Here is a 27,112-nt window from a genome sequence, read left to right as displayed (position 1 = left end):
CCATAGCTGTTCCTTCAGTTTGTGTATAAAAAGTATCATTATTTTATTTATTATACCCCAAGGTGTTTTGTGACATCCATAGGTTCATCAGTGTTAAATATTCCTCGATTTTTTTCTTTTGGTAAATTTAGATAAATTATCAATTTCTTAAACAAACAATTCGTATAGGCATTGGGACACTTGGATAAGGAGATGCGACATCAAAAGGGACTAAATACTCATCATAAAACATGTTTTTATTTTTTCCTGTACCATTAAAACTGTAAAGAAAATGTTACAGATGGTTTTGACTTCTGAAGTTAGTTGAAACTGAACCCTATTTCACGTTTCAAGGAGAATCGAGGCAGATAACACTACAAAACGTGGAAATGAGGTGGTATGCCAAAGAAGAAGTAGGATAGAAACAAAGTAAACAATAATTAATGGGTCACTAAAAAAATAATAGCTACTCAATTTGTATTTAATGTCAGCTGCAGTAAATGCTATCATTACATTGGTTACCAGAGGTAAAGTATTTCATAACAAGAGTAGAATGTGAGTCATTACATATCTGACACCATATGTTTAAAGTTTTCGATCAATCTACTAGTAGTAGACCGCTAGAGTATTCTTCTATTCTTCTAGAGTTTTGCGCCTTCACTGTGTCGTTGACCACCCGCCACTTCTTTATGCTATGAGTACAGTAACAAAGTTTCAGTGGGGGAAACTAAAATGCTACATAAGTACTACTGTTCATCAGTGATTAATTAATTTAGTAACCGCATGAAAGCCATCTAGTTTAACACTATAGGCCTAACCTTTATGATATTATTTTGCAGTATTATCCTTAACACCGCCAAACCTTTTAAATACAATTTTAGTAAACTTGTATTCTATTTTTCCAAGATGGAATTAATTTAAACTTCAATTTTTACTAACAATTTTAGCAGACAGCAGCAAGAGTGTACGTAAAACGATTTTCAAACAGTTTATGGTAAAAAATACTATCCCAATTTTGTAGATTCTAATCTTACGTATTTTATTGAGAACCGTCGTGCCTGAACAACTACGATGCTTTATGGCACTCGTGCACGAGTGCCATACAAACGTTTTGGGTAAGAAGGGGAACTGATAAGTACGGAATTTAAATAAACTATCCAAATTATGTTTAAAATTTACGATTGATACAAAATTATTTTGAAAAATAATCGCATCCAGACCTTTAAGAAAACTTAACAAAACATACATGTTGTCCGAAAAATTAAATTATTACTGCACTCGTTTTATATTTAATACTACGTACTCATATTTATTTCTTAAGGGAAAATTGCAACAGTAATCAAAAAACATTTAGAAAGTAAAGTAATATTGGGTTTCCAATCTCATTATATTTGTAATGTTTCTTTAGAGAAAATACATGGTTCAGAGCTGCTCCCTACTTTGAGTATTGAAAAATTATATGTCGTACTAGTACAGTATTGATATACTATTCAAAACCATTTATCCTGCGGCCAGCTACTTCCATGATCGAATGCTTTAAACCTTAATCGTATACAAAAGAAAACAACAACACAATAATCGTGCTTAAAAGAATACAAACGTTTACATGATAATATAAGAATCTCTTAACTTGTTCTCCAAAAAGTGCATGAGGAAGTATCAAAGGTCGAAGGATCAAAGGAGGATTTAAAATCACATCAGATGGCCATGTAAACATTATTTATGTATCCCAAAGTATTATACTTAAGTTATTATAATATGTTAATATGCACATTTAATGCTTAAATAAATAATATTCTACATATTACTTTTTCATTTTCGCACGTTGGGTTTTTTAGAGATCTCTGGCTTAAAATATACACAAGCATAACCGGAACAAGGTATATATCATCTTATTGTACGATGAAGTAATGAAATCGATGTTAAAAAAAATGGTTGCATGCTGTTAACCGATGTTTTGATTTAACCTCAGAGTAATAAAACAAATACTAGTATGGTTTTGTTTTATTACTCTGAGATTTAACTAATCAATACATTTGTTTTAAAAATTAATTATGTTCTAAATTAGAGATGGACGGGTCTCAAAATTTAGAGAAAATTTTGGGAAATTTTAAATCTCGTTCTATGAGACAAGATTTTATTTTGATCGAGACTTTTTTTGAGACGAGATTATAAAAAAAACACGTTAACGCTTGCATAAAGTCAATGCAGTACCCGCAATACGGGAGCGCGTCGTTGTTGCGTTACCGTTGCGAAGGCGTTTTTATTTTAAATAACTTCTTGATCAGCATTTTTATTTTAATAAATATTTTACATGTAAATATTGCTTTAATTGTTTCATCTTTTCTTTTGATATCGCAATTGATGAGAAGTTTTGTTAAGTGTAAGCAATGTGAGACATGTTTTACCACTGTAAACATAGCCAAAACAAGTCACTCCAAAATCATTCTAAAAATAACATAAGACTGAAAAATTGTTACTTGATACTTAACTAGTAAGACTGATGTTTCAGACTGATAAATTTTGTATTTTTCAAAGTTGAACTATATCCTAACTGATATCACCACGTTTCCTACGCGGAAGAATAATTTTTAATAAAGTAGGCCTAATTAATAATTGTTTTTTATACTGATGTTTTTATTAATGTTTTTAAATACAAATTTTTAAATATTCTTGTCTTCTATTTTTTTATGTAACCAGTCATCTATCATAAATCAGTAGGTTTTTTAAAATGTTAAAAAATCAGGTTAAAATGTCGAACGTGCATTATCCGAATTTACCTTTATGTATGAGAAGTGAAATCCCGTCTCGAATTTTTGTGAGAATTAAAAAATCCCGTCTCGTCTCGACTCGAACTAAAAATCCAACTCGAATCAAAATCATACATGAAGATTACCAGAGGAATCATGTAATATCTCGTAGGTTAGCTTCTATTATTGGAGACTTTACAGTCTAGTTTCAGTATACAGTATATTATGAGTGAGAAGAGGAGTCTGTTAGAGGAAAATCCCCGGTGTAACATACTCCTATACGGTACTATTCTGGCAGAAAGCTCTAGAATCAATCGTCAAACCCACCTTCTGAAACTCCACACGAACGATCGCATTGTAAATCGTATGTGTAAGCCGAGGACAGGCATGTTTGTAAAGGTAACACCATTGATTGTATTCTGCACTAAGTGTATAGTCAATAGTGTACACACATATTATTAATTTGAAAAAGAAAGTATATAATAGTTAGCGTTTGTACAGATTGCTTCTAGGTCATTCAATTGACAAAAACTGATTATAAAATAACAAATATATACAGGGTGGAAGAAAGTCCCGGGACAGATACAAATTACTATTCAGTGATACGCTACTCCCTGAGGAGGACGGCCCGCTAGGAGTCAGAACAAATCATTGTGTATATAAAGCTTAGTGTTTATTTTAGTTCCTTACACCAAATATAACCATTAGAATATTTCTAATGATACAGAAGTGTGTTTTTCTTAACTACAGAGTTTTTATTGTTGTTGGTAATTTTCTTATATTCTTGTCCCTTAATTAAGTTGCAAAGTGTTGTGATAATCGTGAGAAAGTTTCAAAGGATAACGCATGTTTTGTTTAATATGCGTCCTTCACGAATCTCGCGTGCAGATATGAACCTTTCATTCGCAACACAAAAGATCGCCTGCTCCTAGGAGGCAATTTAGAAATTTGGCAAACAAAACTTACTAGAGATCTGGTCAGAGACTAGGTAGGTTTCTTTTTAATAAATAAGAGACCATAACTCTTTGGTAAATTTCCGCCCAGCTTTCATCCTGCGTTCATAAATAAGGGTGAATGTAACGTTTGCTGCCAAAACAACACACGTTTTAAATCGTAAAAGTGTACTATTACACAACAAAAGGGTTGGACAATAAAAGTTATTACCCAAGAAGTAGTACTCACCGAATATATATTTAGTACTCGAAACGAAAAGTAAACTAAAATGCGTATTTTGACCTAACCGTAATCTTGTCTTTACTTCAAGGGACAAAGTGAAGAGGAGTCTGTTTGAGGAAATTCGCCGGTGTAGCAAACTCCTTTACTATTCTGGCAGAAAGCTCCAGAATCCAATTTACATCCCGAAAACAAGTTTGAGGGTTCGACCATTTTATCTTCTCAGTTTCGTTCTTGCATCCCAAATGGTCCATGAGTAAAATCACCTTGATGTTGATATTATAAAATTAATTAGCAGCCTTCTCTAATTATTCCCAAGCAAAGGTTGCTGGTGCAGGAAAATAAATATCTTTTTAAGTCGTTGAAGGCTATATGAATGTTGAGCTGGAGAATTAAATAGAACACGACCGAAGTCAGGTAAGTTGTACGGTCTAAATCTAGGATGTCCGGCCGGAACCGTCCGTACAAGGCACTAGGCAGACGATCGCACATAGAATGCTCATGAGAGGAGTGGTATGTCTGAGCAAGTGAGCAGTGAGCAACGTACGAATGTGGCTCACTCGCTCCATTAAATCCACCACCTACCCTCGCAAACTCAAACTGGTAGAGCCTATTCCAGCTTCCAAAATCAATCTGCAAAATCATTATAACAAAAATCATTCTGATTAACTAGCTTATAATCCGACACTGGTGTACCCTTACAAACTCACACGTGTGTACCAATTTATTATCCGGTAATTTTTGTTCCTTTTTATGATAATAATTTAGTCCCTCATATTAGCTAACTAATTAATACATTTTTAGTGGCAGACCCATCCTACCTACCTTTTTAACTAATTATTCCGTTTTCTGATATTAGGATATTTTACAGGTGTTTACCCATTTAGGGTTAGCAGGTTTGATGGATACAGTAGAGATTTTAATTTTTCAATATATCGTGATTTCCCTTGCGTTGTGTTCTGACCCCGATTTCCACCAGTTGGAAAATATATTAAACCTGGGATCCCAAAGGCCGTAAAAGGTCATTTCAGGAATAGTTAAAATTGCCCCAGCCATAATTTACACTAACAAAAGCTTGCATGTGGTTCTAAAGCTCGAAATCCATTCGATTTAGCGACCCTCGCTCCGTCGGGCATCACCACGTCCGGTCACTGACGTGTTGTACAATTTCCATCACGATTTTCCACGTGAAATCGTACGATGAGCCTAGGAAAGCCACGACCTCCGGACCTCGCCGAGCCTCGTGATCCCCACTCTTTGTTTATTTCCATTAAATGGGCGCTGGTTTTGGAACCAGTTTGAGGAATGTGGGACCGGTCCACCTGTAGTGGCGTGGCGGTTGAGGATCTCAAGATTCAGGACACAAGACAATATACACAAGACACAAAACAATCGGCCTGGGGTAGCTTGCACCATCAGCAGTCAATATTCATAGGCCTAATGTGCTTCAATTAATATATTCGAGATATACTACGACTTTCTGATCAATTCACGTTAAAACTTGTCAAGGACTAAAAAAAATGTTAATGTAACATTAATTATCTATAAAAATACAACACGTATACTCTTATGTAAATTAAAATTTCTGGGCAATGACTTGTATATGTTATTAAGTAGTGTTATCTAGAATTAATTCAAAACTCAGTAGATCTGGTTTACACATAAATTACTCTTATACGTAACAGATTTTAAAATTAACCAATGGGTTGAGTGGAGAAGGTTCTAAAGAACAGCGAAAGTTCTAATCGCCTGTAAAGACTATCTTATTTTTTTTATGTAAAGAGTAAACAATTTTTTTCATATTACTAAGCACAGCCCAATCATAATAATTGTTGAGACATTTAAACTGGCCACTTATTCAAGTAGTGTGCCCAGTTACAAAGTAAAACATAATTAATAATTACATTTTAAATGTTTGATTGAATTTTGAATGTTGATATTGAAGTATACAATCATAGATGAAGTAATATTACTTCATCTATGATACAATTTCACAATTAAAGCTCATGTAATAAAGGCAATATAAAGGTAATATATGATATACTTTACTATATCATATACTACACCTTATGATATACACTATTATATGATATGGCTGCTTTCTATAAAATACAATGTTGATTTACTGTACCTGCATAATGGTAAAAGTATAGTATATCTGGGATTCAATCCCATGATGACGAACGGGTTTCTTCTTGCTTTGTTGGAGAAATGAAATCCCTGCAACGTTTGGTTGACTCATCCCTTCTTCAAAATCCCGTGCAGTGGATGTATTACTATGCGTAATAAACTATCCGGTGATTATAAAAAATGGAAAGCAAATTGTATCTATTACATTACTAAGATACTAGTGGCTTGTACTAGTAATTATTTTGTACAAATTATTAGTATCATGAGTTACCCTACCTTGTATCATCGTCTAACATTTTTGTATATTATAATATGTATAATAGTTATTTTTCCTGCCTAATGCATTTTGATGTCTGCTCTGTTTAAAATAAAAATTCCAAAGGGTTGTTCATGTGGTGTGTTTAAAATATAAACTTTCTATATTATATGTTTACATTATATTATATTTTACATTATATTATTTCTATATTTTTTATTTTATTTTTTTATAATACAGTACGGCAGTTACTTAAATAAACTGTGGGACTTTTATCCATTATAAGAGGTTTGTGACAAGCTAATGGGGAGAAAGTATGGTTCAGTTTGCTGATATCATTAATTTTATTTCAGAATAAGCTACTAATATTTCACTAAAACACACTTTATTACCGTCCCTGTAGCAGCAAATAAATAATTGTTGATCTTGATATTATTCAGAAAGGAAATAAATCTGACATGTTTAAGGAGATTTTTTTTGTAAATATCCAATTAGACAAATTGGAAACTCGCTTAGTCTGCAGGTTTGTTTTTGTTTTGTTAAGTGTTTTTTATTTGGTTACTCTGAATTGTCTCTAGGCCGGTCAAAATGTGTTAACAGGCTCATGTTTGTGCTAACTGTTCGACATACTGACACTGCTCAGCAACTGCTGACAAGCTTTAACAACTTTTTACGATTTGCTAAGTATACGCTTAAGGCACATTTTCTCTATTAACACATGCACTATGTGTAGACCCAAAGGTAAGTTTATTGGAGAAATTTCTCCTGCAACTTTAATTTGTAAGAACTTTGAGCGTTAAAATAATTAATAATAACAAACAAATAAATGTAGTTTGTAAACTCGTCTAAGCCGTGTATTCGTTAAACGTATTCCAACTTAAAAATATTCGTTGTTTGCATGTGATTTTTTCACCTACAAAGTTATCATGTATAAAAGCAAGTCCACCACCAAGTTAGATGAACTACTTAATCGAATTATTCTTTGCAATCGACTAGATGACTTCATAGCCTGATGTAGAAAAGGTTTTCACTGTTCAACATAATATTCAATTATACTCTTGTACAACACTTCTGATGACTCTAAGTTACTCTAAGTACGATGTTCACAGCTGTTTATAGAATGTGACGTGATGACTTGAGTCTGCGTAATCATCAGGACAGAGTTTGGGGCTCATTCGGGGATCGTTCTGTGTTAAATCGCGTTTCTTTGGAATTGAATCGCCATTGTCTAAATCAAATGCATTGATGTTTAGAAAATAAACCAGTTTTTTAACTTAGCTGAATTATAATTTTTCTTTCGATCAATTTATATTCTTTTTGTTTTAGCGTGTTTCTAATCTCCTTAAAAATTCAATTGTAAATTTGTTTTACTCACATTTTGTGTTTCTTTGGGCATGACAACATTTTTAAATCTAAAATGTGCATATCCTATTTATGTCTTGACGAATCTTCTCAACCCTCCTTCCACTTACTTCTACAGAAAACATACCAGTCATTTTATATTTTCGTAAAGAAATAAAATAATATATTGCACAAGAAAAAACATACGTTTGTGTATAAACGAAAAATAATTCCTACAAATTTAAATAATATCGATATATATATTTTTTAAATTTATTTCACCACAGCCTTCAATGGAAATACTTACTTTTTTATGGTCCGTGGTTAATAGGTATAGTTGTTAGATATGTAATGTTGAAGATAAGATTTATTGTATGGTGAAATTATAAGTAAAACATATCAACTGTTACACTTGTATTATGTTGTTTCGCAAGGTTTTGCACCAACAAACTAGTTTCTAGTATGGTTGACTGATACAACTTTGAAATTCAAGTATGTTATTGATATTGTGTATCTATTGATGCATAACTATTACATCAGAGTCCCTGATGTCATCGTACAAAAATCAAGGCTTGGTCCGCTATCAATGGGCTGAAAACAAAGATGTGAATTGTGTGTTTGCCATGACTTTCAGCATTAGTCTCAATAGTGCTGGTTGTTTTAACCTGGAAATGGAGAAGTGTGTGGTTTAGTGGGATTATGTATTATGTAATCTAATAAAATAATATGCTGAAAACCAGTTGCTATATTGAGTACTTTAAATACAAAAAGGTAATGTCAACAAAACAAAATAATCTTGGTAGGAAAAGTACTTAACAAACAGTGTATGTTGTTGAATGTAATTCGTTGACGTTAATTTGTCCATTGTTGACTTGTCTTCAATAGGTGAAATAAAATATCAAAGGTTGACCCAATCATCACCATTGTAGATTCAACATACCTTAATCGTTGCAAAACATTCATTAAGAAACCTGATTCGCATATCTGCAATTAGAATTCCAGCGTTTGTGCATTCTTACACAATAATTTATAGCAAATAAATTTAAATTTTACCTTTGTTATTATCAATCTATCCCAAAGAGATCTCAATTAGTAATTCTGTTTTGTGCTAAAACATCCTACGGCCCAAAAAAATGCCAAAATTATATGTATTCCCTCACAGTTAATTAAATAAATTTTGCCAAGACAGAATACATACCATCAAGTGGTTAAGTATGTAAAAATAAGCCTCCATTTCAAAAGAGCTCAGAGGAATCTACGTATAAAGTATCAAATGTATTCATTTTAACTAATTTCCCTATAGCGAAGTAACTATTACCGTAGATGGCACGGTAGGGCTTAGGCCCGGGACCGATTTACTTTTTCATTTTGATGTCCCCAGAGGCCAAAAACACTAACGTTCAAATTGTTATGAATATATATATATATGTCAGTGAACGCGATAACTCGAGTAATTTTGGCACGATATTGATGGAATTTGGCTTGAAGGTGTAGGGCGGGATAAATTTGATTGAGTTCGCGAACCAGCAAGATCGGGCCACTTTGGGAACGGAATACTTTGTGCTTTTTAAATTTTGTATATATATTTTTTTATATTTACCCTTAAAACATGGAAATGCCCAATTTTCATGAAGACCTTGATAGTAATTCAAAACTCCTCCTCTTCCCAAAGGTCAAACAGTGTTACGAATAATTCTAGCAACTTTGTTTATTTATATTTATATGAAGCCAGAATTGTAAAACTCAGTAAAACGGTAACATAAAAATAACAATTATCAAAAATAAACACGTAACATAAATAAACTACGTAAACGCTAAATAATGTTTGGCTGTTGCTGTGTGATTTTTAGATTTGGAGTTTCTAAACGAAGCCAGACGATTTTTTTTCTCCAACCAATGGCCGTTTAATTTTATGCCTGCTCGCAGATGGAACGTAAGGCACGAACGTTCTCAAAATGCCATTAATCTTCAAACCCTTTTACCACGCTATATTGAATCCAAATGGTCATTAAACCCGTTGAAAGAAACGAAGCGATCATAACAGTTGTTGGTTCAGGTTTCATTTCAGCGTTACTGCTTCTTGGAACTATAAGGAGGTTTTGTAATTTACAGTTTGTATTCAATTAAACTTCTACTCACTCCTTAAGGCCATCCGTTAGGGTTTGCCTTTATTTTGTCTGAGGGTTGAAGGAAGGCCATATTCAACTGATAGAAGAACCCTTCTTTGATTGTTTTTTCTTGTTGCAAAGTATACATACAGTGTTAGCAAAACGGGAGTGCCGATGGAGACCAGGTCAAGTCCCTTCAAACGCACGCACCCCCACAGGTCTCCATCGGCACTCCCGGTTTGCTAGAGGTATAGCTCTAGATGAACTGTGTCATAGTTACCATAAGATCTCTCCTGGAAGATAAAATGTAGTCCACAACCTTGATGTCTTGGGAGCCATTTTGAACTTAAATGCCTTGCAAACATGAAGGCAGGAAGCATAACATTTTGGTTTTTATAAAGATACAAATGATAAGAAATAGAGGGTATATCAATAATAAAACCTCGTTTTATATAATAAATTTATTGGTTATCATAACAGAAATAATAGCTCAATTATTTTGTTATAGAATTTATGCTATACACGCTATAGACATATTGCATATCTGATGATAATCATTATATATATTCAAATGCAATCTCCACATTCTTGACAAGTCAAAGGTAAGTTCGATTCATATTCCTATTCGATCTTGCAATTCAACTACGATAAAGTAACAACCTCTAAATACAAAGGTAAACTGCCTTCTTTCGTAAGACATAACATCTTCAATCCACGAAATACAATGATTCGATTATACTATGTACAAATCTAAAACACATTCTCCTACAAGCCGAATATGATGCGAATCTTCATACAATGGCACTGGAGGCACAGGGCCACCTCTACACTCGAGTTAGATATAAGCTTACTTCTAGTATAAAATGGTACATCGCTTATTTGAGCAATGACAGATGAGTACCTAGCACCTCTCGTACAAAACTTTGGTTCGGGGCTATGGAGACTAGAAATTGTAACCTGATGGATGCCTACCTCTTACGTGAAAATTAAACGGGATACAAAATGATGGTTTCTTTCAGATTGAAAACTTGAATCGACGAGTTGGCAATCCCAACAGGCGTACTTGTATGCTTCATAGAAACATATCACATATGGAAAGTGTTGTGTAGACACCAAGTAGAAAATGTTGACTTGGTTAAAAGGGAGAATGGGGGAAAAAGTTAAATTCCATGGCCAATTTCAACCCATTATGTAGTAGCAGAAAAATCTAATTAAAATCGGATGTGGGTATTTCATTTACAAGAGTAAGCATCCATAAAGTTGTTCGGAAATTATAAAATCAAGGGTCTTGTTTCAGTTTGAATACAGTTAAGTATGTTAAATCCCACAAATTACTGATCGAAATAGCATGTATTGTTGATTTTCTATGACCACTGAAAATATTTTGGACTCGATTGAACATTTTCATAGCGCGGAATATTCGATAATTTGGGTTATAAATGCACAGTGTGTCTCAAAATTGCAAATGCTCGACCTTGAAATTACACTGTAGAACGGAAAATTAGTGTTGAAATAGTATTATCCATCATCAATTTTTCTAAAGATAACTACATAACTGTGAAATGTGTGACAACCGTACACGATAACCCATATTTGATTTGTTGTTGCAAGTAAATGAATCACTTTAAAAATCATACGATACATTAGTGAATACATTTATTGAATAATACTTTATACGGAAACATATCTTTACACTCTTTATATTGAAAAATTGGTAAAGAAGCAGATAGTCCCACCCCGCCAGAGCTTTGCGCGGGCACATTGACAGCGCCTGCGCCACGCACTGCATACGTTCAATATACTGTATGACGAGAGTCTTAAAATCTCTCGAATAACATTTAAAAGTATAATATCCTCTTTAAAACTCTTCATATCAACTACATAATATAGCGATGATACTATATTTATCACATTCTAACCTATATCATTATTACTGTACGATAAATGTTAAAACCTAAGAGTCAATTTGATAACACTAATACAATGAAAGAAACATGATCATAGCATAGAAGCGGATAAAAAAGTAACATTCGTATAATACATTCCAATCATAACTAATAACAATTTTTACATGTTACTGTACAATAGATAACAAGACCTTATCGATACGGTTTAAGTGAAGAAAACAACTTTCTAAGATAGATCTTCAACGTTTGAGTACAAAATGTCATTATTCAGTTCTATATGCATTTTCTGAATAGACAGTGGTCACAACCCAAGAGATAATAATAATATATTTTTTACCTAATTTTATACATAGTCTAAAACTAAATATTCGATTTAATGTCATGTAATCGAAATGTATGAGCTTATGGGCAATAAATTGACTATACATAAATATATTCAAAGTTTAAAAAATGCATTTTATAGCGTATAGGACGCAGAGAAATATATTTACTGTGTTAAATGGTTTGAGCTGACTTTTCTTTTGAAAACCTGAAAGATTAGAGGAGCCAGCTGGAGCCAAGACTAAGAAGTTCAGAAAAGATGAGAAGTACGATGATATAGTACAGCTGTTGGTCATCTGAAACAAAAACGAAAAAAATGAATTTCCCATCGAATTAAGTCGATAATAACCTATAGGTTTTAATGGGCGTTGGAAATTTGGGGATCATTCTCAAATAAATCAGTTACAGATTATTGCCACTAAGAAATCAGTGTGTTTTTTCTTACAAAAAACCCCCAGATAAGCTACATTTAGTTACACGGGACCTAGGACACCTTTGTGTCCATCGATCCTTTAATCGCTAACACATTCAAGAAACATGGAGTATTGATAGCCTTCAAGACTCAGAACACCTTGAGTAAAATATTACATCCACAAAATTTGTATTAAATGTGAAAGTTAATATAAGAATATAACAAATTTGACGCTTCGGGGATCTAAAAAATCAATTATTTAATTATTTAACGCCGAAACAATTCATCCCTAGGTCAAAGACCTGTTTGGGATGTTCTATTACGTACATATACATATAAAACTGCTCAAAGATGGGATCACCGACATCAATAAATGATACACTCTAAGCAACTCTAAAAAAAATTGCAACGATTGTGATAGCTTTTACATAGGACAAACTGTAAACTTTGTTAAACGTTTTAAAAACAATGTCTCTGCATGGAGAAACAACAAACCGGAAAGATCAAATGTAGCACAACACCTGTTACATTAGTCCTCATTAGAGGAAATGGAAGACAATGTATGTATTTTAAAGAATTTTAAGAAAGGAAATTTGATCAATGCTTGGGAATAATTCTATATTTACAGGGAACAATTTAAAGATATAAATAAGCTAATTAATGAACAAGTGATTTTGACTCCAGTTGTATGCTACTTATAGAAACTTTTTGGGCCGTACTTCCGGTAGCCAATAGTATATAAGGGACGCCATTTGAGATTCTTGTCTGGAATGGGAAAAAACAGAATTTGCGTTGTCAATTGTCTACACCATAGTTTTATTATGAAACAATAATTTTTCCTTGATAACACCGATGCATGAACCAACACGTTATTATATAGAGGGTTAGTTAAAAGCCATATCATGAACCTTGCATTTTCAGCAACAAAGAATATAGAAGGTGCAGCTGCTTTTAAAACTGTTTCTTGAAGCTAAATACGGTAAATCTTCCAAATTGTTTGTGAAATTACCACCTATATGAAGCAGCTGTAGCTAATTTTTCATTCAAATTCACCATGGTTCAGCACCATAGTTTTTGCTTGGTTAAATTGTCAGTGAAATCAGGTGTATACGACAGAAATCAGCACTCGACATTCTGTTGTTGATTGAATTGAACTACGTTAAATTTCATTCTAACTGCTGCGACTTAGCAAAGGAGTTAAATGTCATTTTCTTCTCTTGCAGTCAGAGGGAACGTGTTGTATGGTTATTTTTCACAACCATTTTGACGTGGAAGAGCACCTAAACTAAAACAAGTAGATCACGTATCATTGGAAAATTACTTTGCGATGATCGTCGACACAACTATCTTAAAGCGTTATACACACAATAGTTAAGGTTTTAACCTCTGATTGTCCGTTGTCATCTAGCTTATCTCACTGAACAGTGCCGATACTGTATTGTATAGTTGCATCTTATCGGACCCATGCACCTCTTTACGTATTTTGGTAACAAAGCTTAAGCTTGCAAAAACTACCCAAACATACACAAGAATGACACTTCTAGTCTGCAATTACCCATCATATTGTGATTGCATCTGCATTTTACAACCGAATGTCCTATGAACTACCGAGGCTCGGGGTGAGGAGGTTATGGCAAGTGCGAATGAATGGAAAGCTGTCTGTCTCTGTCTGCTTTCTCTTCCCACATACACGTGACCCCGTTTCCTCACTTCTAGTGACTGTTTGTTACTCTTGTAATTTACTCAAAAGCATTTTTATGCGGATTGTAACTACTTAGCAAATATAATGTCTGGTTGGCCTTTCACTCGGTGTCGAAACACCCTTGTGCCACTATTCCGCTACTAGGTCATTGTTTCGTGGTTAAACCGCATCTACGGTGTTGGTGAAGTTTGCTGTTTAAAACACTGAATTCTTGGCAAAATAAAATGTTAACAGACTGCAGTGGTGTCATTCTAGTATTTATTCGTTGGTTCCTGCACCTTGTGAACATTATTTGCGAATGTTGTTCGTGTAAACTCTCAAACCACCGTGTGGAAAGATGTCAGTTATTGGGTCTATCGCAACATGAAATGTATTTCACTAACAAAACGGCAGTAATTGCAAATATCCCTGATATATCAGTAAAATATCCGTGTCCCAACAAATTCGTACATTCACATGAAAACCTACTCCTGGTGTTATAAACATTGATTTATCGGGTACACATACTTAACAAGCTACTGCCATGAATAACACAAATGCATTACAATTTGTGGCATCATTTTGCAAACCGTTGGTATCAAACGATTAGCCACGAGCGTTGGTTCGAATAGCTTATAATAAGGCGTCTTGTAGTTTTTTTTTTGTTTTTGTAAATTGCATCAGTGGATCGAGGACTTTCTGTTCATATAAAATACATTCAGGATATGAACTCAAATGGAAAAGCGAATTCAATTTATCGATGTTGAATCATAGTGAGCTTTAGTTTGGTTTATGACATATAAAATAAGTTTTGATAAATTTAACCTAGATACATACAATATCCAACTCAACCATCGAGGCTATTGGAGCCCTGTGACAGCGTGTTTTTATTAGATCAGGCCATGTCGACCTTCAAGGTTGTTTATACAGCTATCGAGATGTTGCTAATTTGTTGTTGACTTTGGAATGTGTCAATGGTGTGACATAAATCTGCTCAAAATAAAACATAAAGTAAGCAACAATAAGGAATACTTTGTTTAAATAACACAATGAAAACAACATTCAAAAAGGGACATGGAAAAACAGATGTGAAAGTGTTCTAAGTTTGATTCCTCAAATGCATCGTTACAATTTGTATTAATTGTATTATTCATAATCCCGATGTTATACTAAACAAACGATCTAAAAAGATGCAACATTCAATATAAAAGTTATACATTTTCGATCAGCTGTTGATCGGTGAGCTAATAACAAGTCAAATGTAGAATTAAACTTCAATTACTTAAGTTATAAGCCCCTTAACTAACCTAGGAAAGTTTCACAAGCGGATTGTGAGGGGGTTTGTATGTATATTTTTACAGTTTTTACGTTTACTATTTTTATAATTTTACAGATTGATTTTGGATAAAACATCAGAAATGTTACTTACATAACATTGATTGATACGACCGAGAATTCGGACTAAAAAAATCATGCCCTGATATAACTTGTTGAACCGTTCCTACATCTACTAGATGTATGAATTATGATATGAGTTAAACTTTTCTAAGGATATTATAATTTTTTTATTATTTTTACAACAACATAGCAAAAAATCGTGTTAACGTCTATTCACACCGGATTACGTCATAATTATTAGATAGGGCCTAATACAGTTAATTCGTGAAGTTTTGAAAATGAAATTTTGATTCCTCCACAATTTCTGAGATTTTCCATTTCAGTAAATCAAGTCATTTAGCATTTTCTACATCTAAAATACAAATTTTACTGACAGACATTTGTTACAGTCCAATTTTATACGTAGCTCCTCTATGAAAACACTGTTAAGTTGCATGGGTAAACACAGCTGTATGTACATTCTGGTCTGTGTGTGTAGGAGCCGCGTTTATCGTCAACGAAAGGATATCAAGGTTCTGGACCAAGGAAAACTGGCGAGTAGGACGATAGTAATCGTATGCGTATACAGGATGTCCATTTTAACTATGCTATTATTCGTAGCATAATATAGTTGTTTAATCAACAAAGCTATTTTCAAGCTGCCTTCAAAGTCCTTATACACTATTCCATTGGACGACTATAGCCTCCCACTTTCATAACTACGGACTCAAATATAAAATATTCAAAAGTAGTGGATATAGATTAAATTGATCTTATGACTAGACAGTACGTTATAAAAATGGTATATTTTAGTTAAAAGTATTACCAGGATCCTGTTATAATCCGTAAACAATATCAGTTTAGAAAAAAACACTCCCTTATATCACCCCTACGGATCGGCTGAAGACAATTTACACGTACGTTTGTATTCATAACACTTGTTTGCGCCAATTCTTTCTATATTTTTTACTGGTTTTAATATTGCCACTGCTAACTACAACGACTAATTCGTAAAGTACTAGTTACTCTTCAATATCTCTGCAAAAATATTATCACACACTCCAAATGTTAACCAAGCTTACATCAAAAAGGCCTCACGAGTAATAGGATGATAAGTTTAATTGGTAGGATTACTACGTGACAGGTTTGGTTTTACCTACAAGGACTTAAAACTATACCAGGACTGATTGTTGTGACCTCGAGTTTTATCAGTAGTCTGATAACTAACTCACATCAGTCATTCTTTCTATCATAACACAAATTGCTTTGGAAATAACTATTGACAAGCATAACTGCGGTTCTAACAATTTTGAAGGTTCTATGCGGTAAATTAATACCGGTAATAATATATTACCTTTAAAAGCATTAGAATAAAACACTGTATGCTTTCTTAAACGAACTTTAATTTGGAAAGGCTATCGATGGTTCTTTTCTAGACGTTTTAGATCTTAAGTGTTGTTTTTTACAGCTAAGAAGAATATTTAAGTGATGCATGGACATGTTGGCTTAGAAATTTCTGTAAATTGAAATTGGGATACAGCAATAATACTACTGTATTCATCATGTACCAATATTTGATTATCTCACAAACAATATTTGTGACTTAATATTGCAATACAATCAGTGACGGTAATTGTATGATCTTTCTATGTACCCTTTGTATGATCTCGTCCATCTTTCTAAAATTTCCATTTAAGTCCATCAAGTTAAAAATAAATACACAGGCCTGTCAGTTAATCACCGACGAGATATGTAGTTCTGATGAACCAATAAATAAAGCGATACAGATAATAGACCTGGTAAAAGTTTAATCTTTCTATAATTTATCTTCCAGCACATATTCACTAATCCATTTAAAATCAAACATATTTATTTGCATCTACATTAACGGGTCTAATTTGTGAATGAATACTGTGATACAGTTTCTTAACCCAGTAAAAGTTCGTCTTCCGATAATTTTGGGTTCGTGTATGAAATGTGGAGCAGTTAGGCCTCCGGGTGGTCGGGTGAAAGCAGTCAAATTCTCGCTCGGTCCAGTTAAACCTACCCTCAGGTAAACGCTAGTAAACTATTCAAACTGTTGGACATCCAAACAGGATACAAACCCCTGGAGGACCTACATATCTACGAGGAGTCCATATCACTCCTTTTACATTTCTTACTCGAAATATCACACTTATATCAAATTTGTATGTTAATTTACTAGGACCTAAAGTGACTATTTTTAATTTCATTTTAAAATTGCCGTTGGCTTTTTATCTTTTACAGAAAGTAACATCAGACTAAGGGAAAGAACAAGAGAGCAAGTACTATTATTTATAGAATTGCTGATAGTAACGATTTTCAATTTACAATCGTAAGAACGGTTGGATATGAAACTATGGTATGTCTGCTGCTCCTTATGTTCAAAATATAGTTCTGTGTGTGTTGAACTATATTTTTCGTCATTCAAGGATATTTGTAAGCTTACAATTCACAAAACGAATAGGTATGTCTTACATTATTTTATTTTTATTAGGCAAAAGAATTAGCAAAAGAATGTTTTCCAAGGTCAAAATAAGTAACTGCTATCTTCAACTCAAGATAGTTTTTTTTCTTTTTGCCTAGGGATGAAAATAACTCATTTAGCCTCGCTACAATAATCAATTAAAGACAACAATATCCGCTGTAGTATTACATGAAAAATCAGTTTTCTGTGAAGGAAATTTGTTTGGAAGTTAAAAATGCTGGGTTTGAAAATCGTAGCTACGTTTTTATGTTTTGATGTTACACAAAGCCTATCAAATAATAAACTGGACTGCCGTCGTAAGACTGCGGAAGTAATGTTTCTTTTGGGAATGTTTAAAGATTTAGGTCCATTGTTTTTCTAACCATGTGTTATGCCCATTAACATAATCTGCATTTCCATTGTACCAACTATAAATTCAGAGGCGTGAGCTTGGTATTGTATTTAAAATTGTTTAGGTAACTTCAGTGATGAATGTTTCAGTGTTTATACTGCACAAAAAGAAATAAAAATCATCCAGAATGTGAAATACCCAAACCCACCTTTACTGTTTGGCTTCAAAACAACATAGATTATAACATAGCAGAATCTAAAATGTATCACAGAATTATTGATAAAATTGTTCAGTGTAAACCATTATAGTTTGTAAGTTGTCCTGACTTAAATTTAAGAAATAAAAATTAACTTTATACTTTTAAAGTATCAATAAATTATCTGGGGAATTAATCGGATGTAGGGCAAATTGAAAACCCCTTACTACGCTAAATTTGACACACTATTAGTGACCATATTAAATAGCTATTGTTAACTTAGAATGGCAATAGTGATGAATCATAAGTTAAAATGCATTCTCTTATCTTTCGTGTAGAACACAAAGGTCTTATGGGAGATTTAACATATAGGCCTACCTGAATCATTTCCATTACAAAAATAAATGTCTACAGAAAATTTGTGTTAAAAATAACCATTTAGTTAACTTTAGTAGTTTGATTTTGAACGCACGTAGGCCTATTTGTTTCCCGCAACTATTTTGTGATTATTCACACTAGTAAACCTATGGATTTACCATTACCACCGATTGTTTATGGCCACACATAATGTACATATTTCTTTGAGAGAACCAAATACCAGCGACTGAAGTATTGTCCAAAGCTGGGACATAAGTTATCAACCTAGTATATACTGTATTCCTAGGTTTCATAATGTGTATTTCTCTTTCAGACAATACACAAGTACGGAAGTTTACATGTATTTCTGCTATGTATCACGCTAGAAGTAACCCAGCAATAATCTACGTATTTCACATGTTGTTATACAACTTCGTTACTGGTAATTTTATACACTTCATGCTTGCATGGTTCAATTCATAGCCTAGTGTTAGTGTGTGTATGAAGTAGATTATGTAAACTACGATTTGATAAGTGGTATTCCAAGTAGTTGAACAATGATGGATACATTTTGTCCCAGAAAGTCAAGAATCGCGGAACTAATCATTTAATCATTTAATCCCACGATCATGTTGTAAGCATAAACATCCGACATAATATGAAATACCACACTGATGATACGTATTTAGCTGACCTTGAGATAAATACGTAAAATGTCAGGCGAGTAAACTTAATCAGGCAATATGTTCTTGGTTGTTTTTATTGAAAAACATATCTTCACCCAACCGACCATGTGATGTTGGTACTCGTCTTTCTAATGATGTTTGACACAAACACTTGGTGACCAGAGCAAACCTGATATCTTGTGAGTTTTTGACACAAAACAACGTCATATAAGGAGATGGAGTCACCCACGCGCAACTCAGTGCGCAGGAGGGGCAAACAACTACATGTCATGCGCAATGGATATAAATAGCTATCGCATCATATAGTACATCTGGTAGATTGCAAATGTCAGTCCAAAACAAAGCTACAGGTGACATTAAATGTGTAGACTGAAAAGAAAACAAACGTCCCCACGTTCTTTATTGAGTCTAATAAGTTTAAAAAAGAGGAGATCCAACTTACCGTATTTTCGCCTTGCATAATCTTACGGTGGAAGCGTAAGCAAATTGTCCATGTTTTGAAGTGTCTACGCCAGTGGCATTTAGAATGAAGGTATCATAAACTTTTTTAAGGGCAATCTGTCCTCGTGAAATATTTATAGATATGCCGGGAATCGAACCCCTAACCGTCGTACCGTCCGAGACGCTAACCACTAGTCTAGCAGCAACATACCTAACTGACGCATTATGACTGATTACTTACGTATTTACATACATTTCATTTTTAATCTGTGACTAAGATAACATTATTGGGGTAGGCTTCAATCGATTGTGTAATCTATAATACCGATGGACAGCAAGGAAAGTGAACGTATAGATTTCCCCATGTGATGTGTCAATGACATGAGTACTTAACATAGATTACTGGGGTGTTTCCAAATTTTTAATTACCATTTTTAATAGATTTAGCTTAATTTTTTATTTTGCTTTTCAATGCCAGCATGAACAGTTGCTCTTACGGTAGTTGGGATTACTCGTAAAATATTACTTGAATATTACTAAAGCTTAAAAGAAAACGAGAGAAAATTTCGTATAGATTCAAAATAAGTAAAATGTCAATGTTGAATCCAAGTTACTTATAAATCAGTTGTTTTTTGTCAGACCACAGGAAAATACGTGGCACAGCCCTTAATATGCAAAACCTGATTATTTGAATAAAACAATGCGTACAACTAATGTGCATAAGAAATATACATTTCCATAATGCAAGAGTATAATCGTTTTGTTAGGCATAGACATTAGTTTATCCATGGGTTATAAGTAATGGTAATAAATCATACCCCTGCCACAGCAAACCTGCAGACTAAGCGAATTTCCATCTAACTGCCTCGAATTCCACTAAATTATTCCCTTAAAATTGTCAGATTTATTTCCTATTTAAAGATCATTAATTTTAATGAGTACTTAGGTTTGCTGCTACAGGGGGGAAAATAGGGGGGCTTTTAATTTAAATATTGATAGCTTAGTATGAAGTAAACCAAATTTCATTAAAATATGTCTATAGACAAGCAAGCTACAATAGTTTATTTATTCTCCATAAGAATAACCTGGTAATTTTAAATTTAAACTTTTTTGAGATTTTTTCCGTAACCGTTAGACATACAACAATGCTTCAATATACTAAATTATTTGGTTTTTTAGCTCTAAAAAATGGTTTGGAAAGAGATTGTAAAATCTTATGTTTACTGGGTGAAAAATGGGAAACCCCATTTTTACCCCATAAAACCCCCCATAAACCCCTGTTCCCATAGTCCGATCATGCTGGTTCCGCGAACTTGTTCGAATAAATGTAGGTTTACACGTTTATACCAAATTTCATCTAAATCGGTGCCATTTCAAATTATAATAACATGTACGAAAAATAGTACTAAATTAATTATAATAACAAATTATTCATGCAAATGTAGATTACAAAAGCTATAGCACAATTTCGTGAGTAATTTAGATCTCGAGAATTTCTTTTAACTGCATATGCTGATAGATTACGCATGTATGTTAAATTAAGTGATCTTGTAACTTAAACTATAAATATTTCTATCTTGCTCCAATTGGGGACTTTAAAATCGTATTTTAACCTTAAAATACGATTTTAAAGTATAAAAGACCTAAAACGAGACCCCTTACCCTGAGGAGTCCGTAGGGACTTCTGTGTAAAAACATTGATTTATCATTTTGAATACAGGAAAATGCAAAAGATCATCAGACTGGTTTTTCCATACCAATGCGTTTAAATAACGTGGAAACAACTTAAGAAGACACGTTTACAAACGAGATTTGACCATATGTCTTTACGTCCAAATATCAAGTTGTGAGAGTGAATTTCAAATACATTCCTTCTTTTCCAAGACGAACTAATTAACACTAAATCTAACAGTGATAACCGTTATAGCCTGGAATACCTTGAAATAGAAAGCTCAGTAGGCGGTACCGGCTTGGCTGAGTCAGAATAACCTACTTTCTGCGAAGTAGTCAGCTGACAAATACTTGCGATTGCAAAATAATAAATCCACAACACATATGATTGAAGCGTTTTCTTTTAGCTGCAAGGTCACACCGTACGATTTAAAAAGAGGAATAATTTCACAGGTTTGTTTAAAGTGTTAGAAATGGTTAGTTTTGTTCATATTTTGTCTGGTCTACAGCAAAAACTAATTGACTTTTCATCCTAACAATGTTTTTGCATGGACTTTTCCAAGAGGGCTTATTAAAAAGGGTTTTGTTAATAGGAACAAATTATAAAACTGAGAAACTACGTGTACTCGGCATGTGGGTATAGTATAGAATTAGAGTAGAAAATTACTTGTCATGTTATGTGATTATCTCTAGTCTGTGTTTTGTTTTACAGTGGAAATTGTTTTGTCGAATAAACTGAATATACATACAAACCTGTGCTTTATAAATAGTGTCTGTCTATAATTGTAAAACAATTGAACAACCTAAACCATTTATTAAAACAAATAATATTGTTAAATATTGATCAACATTTATCTAAAACTGTATAAGGTTAACGGTTAATAAAACATAAATCATTAAATCGTGTATGGTATGTACATTATATTGATATATACATATATATATATATATATATATATATATAAGTTCTAATATATTTTAATGCATATATTATTAAAACTAAAGGCTGAATGTGTTAAAATTCATTTCAAAAATTTTAAAATACTAACTGTGTTCGCCCAATACATTTTTGAAACTACTCTCATAGCGAAAGAAAGCATATCAGATAACGCACAATTATGCTACAATACAAGAGGAAAAGCCCTAAGAGAAAATAGTCGCAACCATCTTTTATTTTCAAATAAAAAGCCCACCTGTGCCGGAAGAAGGTTCTTACGGTTTCTTCCAAATCATTTAAAACCCATTGGCAACATCAAATTTAAAAACAAATTAAAAAATTATCTCATAGAAATCGCTCCTTACTCCATTAAAGAGGTGTTTCCCCAATTAACCTGATTTTATTGGTAGTTTCTTAGTATTATATAAATTGTAATTTTAGCTTATAACTGTAATTACTAGGTTAGGAATTTGACACTATTCAATGTACAATGTACAATTATTGAATAAAGATATTGGAATTAAATGTCAGATTAAAGATGGTATTAAGAGATCAACGGATAGTAGGTTCAAAATAAGTATAAGTATAGGTATAGGTATAAATAAGTAGGGGGTAGGGGGGAGCCACAACCCAAAGGCACTTGAATGAAGGCAACAATGAAGATTGACTGTCAAACCAATAATTTGAGGGAAACCTTCATTTCTTGTTATTTGTATATGTCAGCTACGTCAAATCCTTTTACTGTTAAAACTTAATATTAATTAGTTGGGAAATCTGAGTAATACAGTTGAAAAATTCTAGTAACATAGTTGGAAAATCTGCTTAATATAGTCGGGAAATTCAAAGTGTCTCCCCCCCCAATATTATTTTCGTGCGACGCCCCTGACTACTGTATTATAACAATATTGTAATGTGATACTTTGATACTTTTCTAACATTCGTTTAAATAATTAATATTATATGCCATACGTTTGCAAATAATCTTCTTAATTAATTTCACAATATTTTTTTTCAATATTGATGAACATCGCCATCACACACAGATCTCAGGTTTTATGTTTACAAAGCTGTTCTTGTTGGAATGTAAAATCTTTAATACGAAATACGGTACTTCCACATCCATTCGACTTCAGGTAATTAAATATGTTTATCTGACTGTTTTTTGCCAAGGTAAAAGTGAAATTAAAACAGTACATTACACCACAGAATATTCTGTTATGACACACAATAAGTCGGATATGTTCAGTGGGATGTTAAGTAGGATATGTTCAAAATTATCGTATACACATTTTTCTTTTATATTATAATGTAAAACAAGCAAGTCGATGATGGAATTACCAAAATTTTACTTTATTTGTCTCTGCCGCCCCCCGTTTTTGCTCTACTAGCCTACCACTGAGCTAGGAAAATATAAATTCTACCGGAGGCAGCACACTATCACACACACACGGAATCTGCATCTCTGCTAGAAAAATATTGAAACGCTGTAAAATGATGGTATTTTGGTTCTCAACTGGAAAAATCAACCAGCTCATTGCTTTATTTCATTCCTCTACTGCCAATGTAATGAGTACAGTAATTAATTGAAGGTACAACGAAATCTACCCCTAGTACAAATGGCGACCAACTTCTCTCAAAATTCTCTTATAAGCACAAGTTGGTAGCCAATGGGCCCTCTCTAACACAGCTGATGCCTTTGCAAGGTTGCCAGATCGAACAGCAACGAAGTGATGTTACGGTTTTTTCCATATATTAAAAGTGGGAAACGTATTTAAATGACGTTGGCAAAAAGGGGTTACAAGTGTTCCCAATAATGGTGATATTGGCCTCCATAACCATGCCTTTATCAGGGGCTATTGTTCATTAGCTGCACATTTGCCATAATTAGGCCTACCTGATGGTTAAGAACAATGTAAAGGCATGACTCAGACGTTAACTGTTTATTGGCAAGGCTGTATGACGTCACAAGACAGCAACGTAATGATAGCCTGTATTGTTAACGCGTTGTATACAAGTGTTCATCATTGGAATTAATTAGAATCTCTAATGATTTAAACAGTCGCTTTACACGAATAAGCAGTAGGATATTAATTGTGGTGATGTATACTTCTTACGATCTTAACTAAGTGGTTAGCGAAAAAAAATCAAAATCGGATTTATTTCCACAAAAAACAGTGAAAACATACAAGAAACAGGATGGTTATTTCCAGTGCTGCGAAGATATCAACAGTAAGTGTAAATACCCCTGCCGCAGCAAACCTGCAGACTAAGCGAATTTCCATTTGCCTGATTGGATTTACACTAAAATGTCTCCTTAAAAATATAATATTTAAATAGAATTAGTTTAACGAGTACTTAGGTTTGCTGCAACAGGGAGGGTATAAGTGTGTTTTTTTATATTAATAGTTTAGTAATAAATAAATGCATTCTCCAAATTTGATCAAAATATGTTCATAAACAAGCAAACTACAACAGTTTACTCTTATTCTCCTTTAGAATAACATGGGAATTTTAAATTTATAATATTTTGGAATTTTCTCCATGTATTCGCGAACTCGTTCGAATAAATGTATGTTTACACGTTTTTACCAAATTTTGTCAAAATCGGATGATATATATACATATGAATTTGAGCGGATGGTGTTTTTGGCCTCTAGGGACCGCAAAAGAAAAAGAAATCGGTCCCGGGTCCAGGTCTTACCATGAGTACTACGGTAATAGCTTATTCCCTATACAGTATGTGAAAATTGCTAAAAGGTGTATAACGAACATGGGAGAAACGGCATTCTATCCCAAGTGTGTCGTGATTTCGCAGCCCGTCGGTGTACGACCCCGAATCGGTACTTGAGAGAAATACGTGAAAACACAAACTATAAATGGAAAACACACGCGAATAAAGGCTTAATCGGGCAGATTAAGTTTCCTGCTTGGTTGGTTTTTTATGTTCACGCCAGAATCGGGGGATCTAGTGGTTAGAAGACACATCTACAAAACTAAATACGTCATTTATATGGTTAGTTCAAATCAAAAATACATAAACAGATTCCTAAAAGCATCAGATATAGACAAAGGAAATTAGTAACAAATTATATGGATGGCTGTTAAAATGGAAACGATAAATAAAAACCGTATATGGCGTTAATCTAAAAAAAAATGTTCCCTTGAACATATTTTTGTTTTGAGTGTTTGAAAACAGGATTCAAATATTTTTATATTATAGTAATTTTATTCAAATGTGATTACTAATATCATTGTCTTCCAGTATTCATTCCCATTGTTAATGCACAGTAAAATTTCCCGTTACAGCGAAAATGGTTCCAGTCGATTTATTTTGGAAGATTAATTAGTTAAGAAGATATTAAGAGGCCGGGGAAAATACATAAAGCATATATACAGGGTGTTTTTTTTTAAACTTGCATCTTTATTTATGTAAAAACCGCAATAGATAGAAATATGCAGTTTGCGGGAATCATCTATTGACGTAGGGGGCCCAATTGTTTTGAATTCAACGTTACATTCACATTCCCCCCCTTTCACCCCCTGCCCCCAACTTAATTTTTTTTTAACAGCAAGGCACCCCTTGTGACATATCAAATGAAAGAGCATGAAAAAAGAAAATGTTTGATGAAAAAAAATTGAAAATCGGTTCATATATTTTCTCACAAATTCATTAGCCGATTTTATTTTTTTCACCAAACATTTTCTTTTTTCATGCTCTTTCATTTGATATGTCACAAGGGGTACCTTGCTATTAAAAAAAATTAAGTTCCGGGGGGGGGGAGGGGGGAATATCTCACACATTTATGAACCGATTTTCAATTTTTTTCATCAAACATTTTCTTTTTTTATGCTCTTTTATTTGATATGTCACAAGGGGTACCTTGCTATTAAAAAAAATTAAGTTGGGGGCAGGGGGAAAAGGGGAGGAATGTGAATGTAACGTTGAATTCAAAACAATTGGGCCCCTTACGTCAATAGATGATTCCCGCAAACTGCATATTTCTATCTATTGCGGTTTTTACATAAATAAAGATGCAAGTTTTAAAAAAAAACACCCTGTATTGAGAAAATAAAATATAAAGTTAAAATTATGTACCAAATCGATCTGTTGTTTGTTTAACAGGAAATGTTAACGTGATGAAAGGTAATGTATAAATCTCGTCTTAATATCTTCCTAATGTGGCACTTTTCTAGAAAGAATGACTAACCAGTTGCATCCCAATGACGAATGAAAACTCAGTTTCGAGTTATATAAGTTTCAGATTATTGGAGTAGTCTTCGATTTTACAAGAGACTTATGACGCAATTATAGTAGAATGTTTGCAGGGCTGTTTCCATTTTCAGGTAGCATTTGGAATGGATTATACAATGTGCATAGATAAGTAGTATCACATAATAAAGAGTAGACTGTATGTATACTTTTTATTAATCTACTCTAATCGTATCTAAATAAATACTAATCTTTATTTGTGGTATTATATATTGTTATCCTCTTCACAAGCGAAATTAAAATTTTTGAAATTTTTAACATATTAAATAGTAAATAAAC

At 33.2% G+C, this 27,112-nt stretch overlaps 1 protein-coding gene across 1 annotated transcript in view; it reads right to left on the bottom strand.

Moving 5' to 3' along the window:
- Positions 1–10,183: 10,183 nt before the first annotated feature.
- Positions 10,184–27,112, bottom strand: part of LOC128982419 (uncharacterized) — a 30,370-nt gene continuing 13,441 nt past the window's right edge. The window contains exon 2 of the mRNA XM_054401376.1: positions 10,184–12,261. The gene's annotated coding sequence lies outside the window, so the exon portion shown is untranslated. The remainder of the gene's footprint in view (positions 12,262–27,112) is intronic.

Source organism: Macrosteles quadrilineatus, unplaced genomic scaffold (assembly GCF_028750875.1).
Source record: "Macrosteles quadrilineatus isolate MER2022 unplaced genomic scaffold, UCM_ALF_1.0 Scaffold_302__1_contigs__length_110123, whole genome shotgun sequence".
Classification (NCBI taxonomy): domain Eukaryota; kingdom Metazoa; phylum Arthropoda; class Insecta; order Hemiptera; family Cicadellidae; genus Macrosteles; species Macrosteles quadrilineatus.
This window is presented reverse-complemented; position numbering and strand designations above follow the sequence as displayed.